The following is a 10,625-nucleotide window of genomic DNA, read 5'->3' on the forward strand; positions in this document are numbered from 1 at the left end:
ATATTCGAATTTCGGATATCCTAAATTTCAAATTCGGAAAATGATGTTTGAAAATATTGGGCATCAAGAATTTTCGAAAAGTTAGGATATCAAAATTCACTATGCAAAAGTTCGAATATCAAAAATCGAGCTGAAAGTTAGATATCTCCCAAAATTTCGGATATTCAAAGTTTTCGGATATCCGTATATCCGAAATATTTGAATTTTAGAAAAAAAAAATATCTTAGATGTTTTCGTATTGAGAATAAGTTTCTGATATTTTCGTAAAACAATATTTTCCGGATATTGAAAATATTCTTTTTCGATATTATTTTGACATTTTCGAATATATTTGGATTTAAGAAAAAAAATATTGAAATTCTTAAACTTTTTCAAAAGTCACTATCCAAAATTTTAAGTCCGAAAAATATATGATATCCAACTTTTCGAAGAAACCCGAATCAGATTTTCGAATAACAAGTTCGGATATGGATAGTTAACATCCCTAGGTTTGTGTAGGTGGAAAGACATTAATACCCATCACGTACTACTCACATGGAGAATTTAACAACATTAAATAACGATTCCGTTAGAGAGGGACTATCGTTGCAACTGAAACATGTCTTCAGGGACCATCATTGCTAAAATTTCAAGAGAGGGACTGCCTTTGCAAAAACTGAGAAACCACATGGACCATTCTTGCATTTAACTCTTATTATTATGATTTAACATTTAATTTTTATGTTAATGTTATTATTATTGATTTTAATTTAGTTTGTTGTCCATTATAGGTTCGTTATGGCTTCTTCTTCAACAACAAAAAATAAAACCACATTAGTTCATCTTGAAGAGCTTAAACCAACACATGTTAACCATTATCTACGACCCCGTGTTGTGCATGTATGGACTGTTCCGGAGTGGAACAACCCGAAGAAAATCAAAACGTTCGAGATTGTCATTGTTAATAAATTGGTATGTATTTTTCAAATTATATAGTTTACACTTTTAGAATATAAGAAGCTGCAAATTTTTAATTTAACTGAAGTTGAAAAAAAATGGTAAACTATAATCAATATTTATATGAAGTTACATTTTGTATGTTTCTTTTTTAGTTTACATATTTATTAAGTTTTATATGATTTGGCTAATCTAAATATTATATATTAACTTTTGTATTTGTAACTCATATTAACTCTTAGGATTAAGTGAATGGTAAATGAGTATGATTCTGATATGATAATAGACCTTTCCTAAAGGATTAATTTGTTTGGTATTAGTTCTTCAACTTTTTGCCTTAACCGAATCATTTTATGTTTTGATTTTAGGTATTTTAATTTTATTAAGCATCTATTTAATATACTTAAATTCTTATAGTTTTAGCTTAAATTAATATATTTTGAGACTACCCGTCCATTGGACGGACCTGAACACTAGTATATATATATATATATCGCATAATACCCGTGTAATGCAGCGACGATAACGGTGTACTGGTAACGGCGAAAGAATAATTTTATTAAGAGTAAATCATCTATTTGTAATTAACACTTTCCAAAATTAAATATATTCGACATTAAAAAGATAATTTTATTATTTTAGAACTTTTTTGATAACATTACTACTTAACTACAGTATAACAAATACAAATGATAACATATGTATATTGTTGTTTTGTATATAAAGTACAAAAGTGGAGAGACAAAAAGAAATGTGCAAACGTAAACGACTACAAGCTTATTGATATTCAACAGTCAACACTAAAAAAGATATTAAAAAAAACGTTGGACCTGCTATTATTACAAGTTCGTCCCACAAGTGCAAAGGCGGAACTATGGAAAGGGGGGGTCCTGGCCCTTCCCAAAGTTTGAGCCATTTGTGTAAATATTTGGGTATAAAATAAGAACTTTATTTTTGACCCCTCCAAAACTCATAGAAAAAATTGGGGAGCATACATAATACATGAGAGAAAACCTAAATCTAAAAAACCCATCGTCTGATCGCCAGCCCACATGTCTTGTTCTGAGCTTTATCCTCCTTGTTAGAATATTGGTATATATCATCATCATCATCATTATTATTATTATGTTAATTATTAAATATTATTATTATTATTATTATTATTATTATTATTATTGTGATATTGTCTAAGCAAATTGTGGAAATCAGGAGTTGGTGATATGATTGTTATAATTAGGATTATAAGATATGATTAGCATTAATTTGATAGATTATGTGATTGTCTTTTAATTAAGGTAGGTTTTTTATTTCTTGAATAGCATTTTGCTTTAACATTTGTTATTTATCGACATACAATTTTAAAAACAGAGCATTACCATTGTTGATTTTTCTTGTCATTTAGATGTCAGAATATTGGTTTTAGCCTATTAAATTGTAATAACTAATAAGAAATTTAGTTGCTTACTTGCTTAAATAGATTGTATCATTTTACTAGAATTTTTTTGCTGCCACTAAATATTTACGCAATTATGCATTTGACAGAGTATCATGGGAAAATATCATTGAAGAATTTAAGGAGAAAAAGGTTCGTAAGGTTGAATTGTACTTTTTTTTCCTGTATATTTTGCTTCAGGAAGACTTGTTAATATATATATATATATATATATATATATATATCAACTGCTATGTTTAGTTTTATAAACTGTAATGTTTTTAAGTTTTTTAGACTATAAAGGCAATATTTTTTGTTAGTACAAAATTGACCCCCCCAAATCAAAGTTCCTCCATTGCACAAGTGAACACTTTAAAACGGTGCAAAACTGATAAAATTGATGTTACTCGGTTTTGAAGGTCCATCGGTACACAAAGAGATCGTATCAGTAACTAGGGGTGTTCGCGGTCCAAGAACCGGACCGCACCGGACATGTACGGAACCGAACCGAGAACCGATTTTTAAAAAACGTAGAACCGAGGACTGGACCGGCGTCTTCGGTTCGGTTCATGCTCGGTTCATAGTCGGTTTTCGGGTTTGAAAGGTTGGACCGAGAACCGAGTATTGGACTTTAATTTTTGTGTCATGTTTGTTTAATTTCTATTCACAAATCACATGTTGTGTTACTTTGTTGTGACTGATTCATTGTTTTATTGCCACAAAAGTGGAGTTTATTGATTTCATTGTGCCAAGCCAATTTCACTTGTGAATTGTTTAAAAATTAAGGACATTTATGTATTCATACAATTACACACTGTGATCATTTTATATATACTGCTAGTCGATCTACTACCTGCTATAACATTTGTGTATTAAGTATTGATAATTGATAAAAAAGTTACAGACTAGCTATATCTCCGATTTTCAAAACCAACATTAATAGATATAGGTATAAGTATTTAATTAATAATATGATTAAGTTTAATGTTAAGTCTGAAACTTGGAGAACCGACTGTTGAAGATTTCTAGTAGAAAATAACGTCCACTATAACCATTTAGGACATTTAGGCTAAATAAAAGGTATGTGTATTAAATAAAAGGAAGATAGAATCCTATAATAATTTAAATTCCATCACATTTCTTTGTTCTTCGGTCCACCATGTTTTTTTTCGATTTTAAACCGGACCGAACCGAGACCCGATTGACATCATATATAGGGACCGTGGACCGGACCGTGATCTTCGGTTCTACTCGGTTTCGGTCCAAATTTGGCTCGGTTTCTCGGTTTTGTCGGTTTGAACCGCGTTATGAACACCCCTATTAGTAACTATGTAGTTGTTAACAAGTAAATCTTTTTAAAGTTTTTAAAAGTTTACTCAATACAGAAAAAACGTAAAAGTTATCGATCATGCCTTATAGATTCCATTTTTTAAGAATTAAAATACTCGATACAGAATAAAACGTAAATGTTACGTAGATTCCATTCTATCACTAATGCCCTAAGAGGGTAGCCAATGGTTCGTCCTTGGCCTCGTTTGACTTACAGGGACGAGTCCACACCGTTAGGTAGGACTCGTTCCTCGCTCGTCCGTCTCGTTCGTCCCTGCCGGGACTAGTCTTTACGTTTGTTTTTTTTTTAATGCAACGGGTATGAATTCTAAAGGAAGAAGACAAAAATAAGTTTCACCATTTGGCAAGTTTATCCCCTAAACGACTATATAGTTCAAAACAGGTTCAAAAAAGTGACAACTTTAGTCCTTAACGGCTAGTTTTTCAAAATGGCTATATATACACTTCAAGTGAACCACCATTTGACACCACTCTTGCATATATTCTGCTATATTATACCAAAACACACTTTCGTATACATAAATCATCATGAACAACCAGTTTCATTCAAGTTTATCAACGTACACGAGACCCGATTTGTTTCCTACTGGAGACGATGACGAAGAGCTTTTTGGCATCATGGCCGAATGTGTTGATTTGCTTGAACAAGGTGAATCATCAAGACCATACATACCCCGTATGGTCGTCGAAAGAGATCGATATGGTGCTGACGAGTGCCTAATGGCAGCTTATTTTAACGAAAACCCAAAGTATTCGTTGAAGAGCTTTAGGCGACGATTCCGTATGTCTAGACCTGTGTTCATGCGCATTGTGAACGACATAATATCACACTCATCTCGCAATCCAGGTCCTGTGCCTTTGCATTTTAAAAGAATGCAAGACAAGTAGCTTGATGTCTGAGGAAAGCATGTTTCAGCACCATCCAAAAGTGTGTATGCGCCATACGTCAATTGGCGTATGGCTACAATCCCGACTCGCTTGACGAGTATCTACAAATGGGTGAAGAAACAGCAAGGTGTTATCTAGACTATTACTGTAAATGTGTGTTCGAACTTTACAAGGATGAATACTTGAGTAGACCAACACCGGAGGACATACAACGCTTGTATCAGCTGGTTCGAACAACGATATAAATGTTCTGAACCAGTCGCCCTTATTTAGGGAAATCATTGAAGATCGTGCACCTAATAGCTCGTTCACTGTTAATGGCACCCACTACAAAAAGGGTTACTATCTCGCAGATAGCATTTATCCCAAATGGTCGACTTTTGTAAAGTCGTATTCATGCCCTCAAGATGAGAAGCGGAAGAAATTTAAAAAGTTTCAAGAAAGTGTCCGGAAGGATGTCGAGCGTGCATTTGGAGGGCTTCAAAAGCAAGATCAAAAAGCGTGAATCGGATCACTCGAACAATGTATGCCTGTGTTATATTGCATAACATGAAGGTTGAAGACGCGGGGTACGCCATAAGCTCACTGGAGGATGGAGACGACATTGATCCAATCATCTTACCGGAGCGTACGTTCGAGGAAAGGATTGCACTTCACCAACGTACCGGCAAGGAGCTTCGAGATCACACTGTGCATCATGCTCTTCGTCATGATCTTACGGAGCATATATGGCGCCTCCCGGCTTAATGTGTGTTTTTTTATAATAAACTATTGTTAATGTTTTTATTTTAATGTGTGTTTTCTTTATTTGAAGTATTGTAATGTGTTTTTTTTTTGTGTGTTTTTTAAAATAAATTGTGTAATGTTTCTTTTTTTTAATGAAGTGTTTTTAATTTGTGTATGTTTTAGTTTGTTATAATTTTAAAGGGTTAAAAGTGTAAAGTTTGAGTATATGGGTAGAATTAAATATTTGGTGGGTCCAAGACTAGTCCTTGAGGGATGAGTCTATTTGGTGCATTTTGGGGGATTAGTCCTTAGAGTATTTTTTTGCTGATGTGGCGCTTACAGGGAGTAGTCTTTGGTAGATGAGTCGTCACCATTAGGTACCCTCTAATGGTATCTGATAAAACCAGTGTTATTATAACTTTGAATAAAGTATATTATTTCGTCAATTAAAAAAAATACCCAATGGGCTAATAGTATAGTGCATCTTTAATAATATTATTTTTGGCGCCGCGAACCGGACCCGTTACACATATTTCACATTTCACATTCCCCACTTTCCGTCCACATTTGATTTTCTAAAGATATATTATCATATTTTATTTATTTACTATTATGACAATTTTATATCGTTGCAATGTGACAAGATGATTTATATTGGAAAATACGTTACATAATGATGACTTTGAGATTTTTGTTAGGAAAAAATTGAATGTTGTGTAATTTTACACCCAATTGGGTGAAAAATCATCTATAAACTATTTTCAAAATATTTTTTATAAAATAAATAAATGATTGGGCCCTATGAATTTTATGAAATAAAAAATCAACATGTGAAGGGTTTTCACCCAAATTAAATGTGAGACAACTCTACATTCACTTTCCCCTTCTTGTTAATAGTATATTCAATAATTTATATGTTAGTTATTACATGTAGTTTAAATACTAGTGGGTTAATAGCTCATGGGTAAAGAAGTCTCTCATTGGATTTGAGAGACCCATGTTTAATTTAAGTGATCAAGATTTTGCCTTAATATATTGTCGAGACCTTAGACGGATTGTAAAGGGGTGTTTCCTACTACTATGTATTGGGCGAAGGGGGTTCTCTAGCATGTATTTGATTGAGACAACATATAGTCCAGACACTCTATTGTGTTATTCGATCCATACTTTTCAAAAAGAAAAAAAAATATTTGGAAATAATATAAACTAGAAAAATTCGGATCCCGCATTGCGGGGTTTCAATTGTCTTGTTAAAATGGTTACGTTATTAATTTAGTATATATGTGTTGAACTTTCAATCGCTTAGTCAAAAGTAATTGCGTCATCAATATGTTTGTTTAAAAGTGTGCAAGAAATCAAATGGTAACCCGTAGTAGAAACCCAAAGGTGATGTAATATGGCAAAAACATCAACATATTAGTTTAATATTTAAGCGGATGCGATGTAGCAAAATGCAAGTAGTGGTACGGGGTGTGTCACAAAAAGGTTGTATGACTAAAAAAAGTGGGAATAAAAGGAAAAAGTAACCCGTCATAAAAAAAACCCCGAAAAGGATGTAATGTGGCGAAACCTGAATAGTGGTATGGGTGTGACATGAACGAATAGCAACTCGCCACGCATGCAAATTTCCATTAATAAAAAAAATATGTGCAAAATAAAAAAAGAAGAGAAAAAACTAAACGGAATACAATATGACAAAATTCAAATAATTATGCATCCAATCAAACACTTCCAACATGATTGACCAAAATCACCTGTTATAACCAGTAAAAATGGTGAAAATGTTTTTCTTATTATTAACATTAAGAATATGGATTTATACTTTGTATTATACTGATGACATAGATTCTGATAAATCCAATATTTTTCACCAAATACATACGTGGTTTCATCTTTATTAACTCAACAACCACATGATGAAACAGACAGATGTGGTTGGTGGTTTCATTCCGCTATTTGTTTCATCACCGGATAAAACGGCCAGGCACGTCTGTTTCATTTATTAGATTTTTGATTTAAAAAAAGACGAGACCACGTATGTATTTTGTGAAGAATGTTAGTTTTTTAGGATCCATGTCATTAGTATAATGTTCACCTAATATCCATATGATTAATTCAAATAATAATAACAAGTTTTGGTCAATCATGTATAATGCACACCTGGTATCCATATTATTAATTTAACGATGCTTTTGGTCAACCATATACAAAATTACAAGTTTGTGGGTGATATACATATCAATAAAAAAAGTAAATTGGTCAACCATGTACAAAAGAAAAAATACATTTAACATGTAAGCTGCCACATCAACTCAATAATGTTTAACCGGCTATAGCAGGTCGTTTTGGTCAAGCATGTACAAAATTTACAAGTTTGTGGGTGATACACATCAATATTCTAGTTTGTTGGACAACCATGTATAAAATGAAAAATACATTGGTCTTTCAGTGACTAATCCCTACTTAAAATGGTTATGACAAGAATTGTTTTCTCTCTCTATGTGTTTATAATATATATATATATATATGGGGGAAGTGAGTATGAGGTTGTCTCCCATTTAAGCTTAGATGAGTAACCCCTCACAATTTGGTTTTTTAATCCATAAATATCATGAGAGCCCCATCATTTGTTTAAAATACAAAAATTATTAAAATATTTGTTTGAATTTTAAATAAATACATGATTTTTATGATTATAAAAACCAAATGTAGGGGGTCCCATACTCACTTCCCCATATATATATATATATATATATATGTATATATTTGTTATAGTATATTTTGTATTGTTAAAGTGAAGAGAACTTAAAAATATACTCGTATTAAAACTTAACTTAAAAAATTTGCTTATTAAAATATCATAAATGTGGATTGAAAGCATGATTATTTAAGTTTACCTAAATGGGTAAATGTATCAATTTTTGTATATTTATTTTCCTAAAACAAATTAATGGCATATTTGTAATTTCTTTTTATCTTTTGATTTATATCTTAAGCAAAGTCATTTTGATTAAATCAAATTCTGAGATTAAGATAAGATGTTTGGTATGTTATATTTTAATTATCTATTAGATTTTAGACCCGTGTCAAATACACGGGTTTTACAATATTATAAATATAAGAATTATTATATGAAACAAAACATACTTATATTTTAAACGTAAAAATATACTTAAAAAAATTTGAGATATTCAATGTAAATACTGAATACTAAATCATATTAAGGTTGGATGGTGTAGCAAGTTTCTTTTATGCAAACTCTTCTAGAGAAACAATATCTTAATTTTGATTACACAATTGATCGAATTCGTATTGATGTCTTGCAAAAAAGTAATTTTATTTTCGTTACACATGGTTGTTAAAAACAATAAAAGTGCAGCTGTGGGGTTTTTAATGATTTCGTATGTTGTGATTTTATTTGTAAGGTTCAGTTTATATAAGAATAATCCGTATATGTATCTTAAATGTAATTTAATTACAATTACTAATAACAAAATTGATTATTTGAATTATATTCTAAATACAATTATTAATAGCAACAATATTACAATTAGTTTTATTACAAGTAACAAAATAAAATAAAATATTAATTTGTATTAATAATGTTGTACCTCTTTAACATTTAGATATATTTTATTATTATATAGACATTATGTAATAAAATATTAATTATTTTTAAATTGAGAAAAAATATAAGTTGATGATGGAAAACCAAAAATGTAAATTAATTTAGACATGTATTAATTTAATTAATCAATAAAATATTAATTATTTTTAAATTGAGCAAAAATATAAATTGATGATGGAAAATTAAAAATATAAATTAACTTAGACATGTATATATTTTACTAATCTTGATAAACTGGGAGCTGTGATTGGTGAATTGAGGTTTATTAAATAATAAGTTTTTAAGAAAGTTGTATATTATTTTAATGGGTTTTGCTAAATGCAGCCTTTAAGGCTTTAGTTTAGGTGTATTAAATAGTTGTTTACTTACCATAAAATTCTGGAGTGGACTTTTGATATGAAAAAGGTACAACTTTTTTATGCACTTTAAATGCAGCCCTTTGGGATGCGTTTAGCATTTTCCTATTTTAATATATGTTAACGTGATAAGTAATAGTTTATCTTGACATCTAACTTATAAATGGAATTAGAACATCATAAGGATTCTATTTCCATAAATAATAAACATAATATAAAAAAAACGTAAGTATTTTTTTCCCTATTGATATTACACGTACATTAAATTTAATACTTAATATTAGCTATACTAATTTTAATACTCGTATATCTAGTCGACTTTATTTTAATCAAATATTCTATTATATATTAATTAAATATTAATTATATTTTATAAAAATTAAATGATGACATCATCAAAAGTCAATTTGATAAAATTGGAAGCTATGATTGGTTAATAAGCTATTAGGTCAGTTGTCTTTTAATATATATAAAGATGTTTATACGTAAGGTGCTTTAAATTGATTTTTTCTTTTTTATGTATTTTGAATAATGATGATTTAATTGATTATAATACCATTTAATACATGTAATTATGTTTTAAAAAGTAATATTGTATGCGGAAAACCCTGATAAAAATATAGTGTGTTTTTTAGCATGCGAGAAAAGAGCCTCACGTGCTCCCCACCTGTCAGCTGTACATGTTTACTCTACGAATGAAAAATATGAATATGAATTTCATTCCATTTTATTAACACGGTACCCGCGCTATGCGGTGGTATTCGTGGCGATGACGGTGTTAGTGGGTGACGACTGTTCGTGGTAGAGACGGCGCCGAGTGGTATAAATGATTGATATAAAAGTCTTTAATGTAAAGAGTTAATTGAGATATTTTAAATGATTAATGACTAATAGTGTAATATATAATTAAGGGTATTTTAGACATTTCTTCCCATATAACTTTCAACATGAGACTATTCTTTTTATAATACGAGTATGTTACCCGCGAGTTGCGGCGGATACTATAGACATGACATATCAAGTCGTGACTATCGTGATTGAAGAAGGAGACGGGACTGTATTTTTTCTTCCCCGAGTATATCATATCTTGATCTATATTTATTAGGAGAAGGAGATATTTATTGGGAGATGGAGGATGGCTATGAGAGAAGAAGTGAGGGTAAAAAAGTAAAATTACATGTCTCAAACATGTAAACTTTTCAACACCTATATAATTTTTAATAAGGAATATAGATAGTATAAATGTATATATCAAACTTTACGGCTAACACCCAAGGCTTATGTAAGTTCTGAAAGAGGATTTTAGGTT

General features: G+C 30.6%; 1 long non-coding RNA gene across 1 annotated transcript; it reads left to right on the forward strand.

Moving 5' to 3' along the window:
- The first annotated feature begins 1,917 nt into the window (after positions 1-1,917).
- Positions 1,918-3,182, forward strand: LOC122585680. Its single transcript, XR_006321762.1, has 3 exons — positions 1,918-2,028; positions 2,479-2,521; positions 2,788-3,182. It is a non-coding gene; the product is annotated as an uncharacterized LOC122585680 (long non-coding RNA).
- Positions 3,183-10,625: the final 7,443 nt, after the last annotated feature.

The sequence above is a fragment of the Erigeron canadensis genome, chromosome 1 (genome assembly GCF_010389155.1).
Source record: "Erigeron canadensis isolate Cc75 chromosome 1, C_canadensis_v1, whole genome shotgun sequence".
In the NCBI taxonomy this organism is placed as follows: Eukaryota; Viridiplantae; Streptophyta; class Magnoliopsida; order Asterales; family Asteraceae; genus Erigeron; species Erigeron canadensis.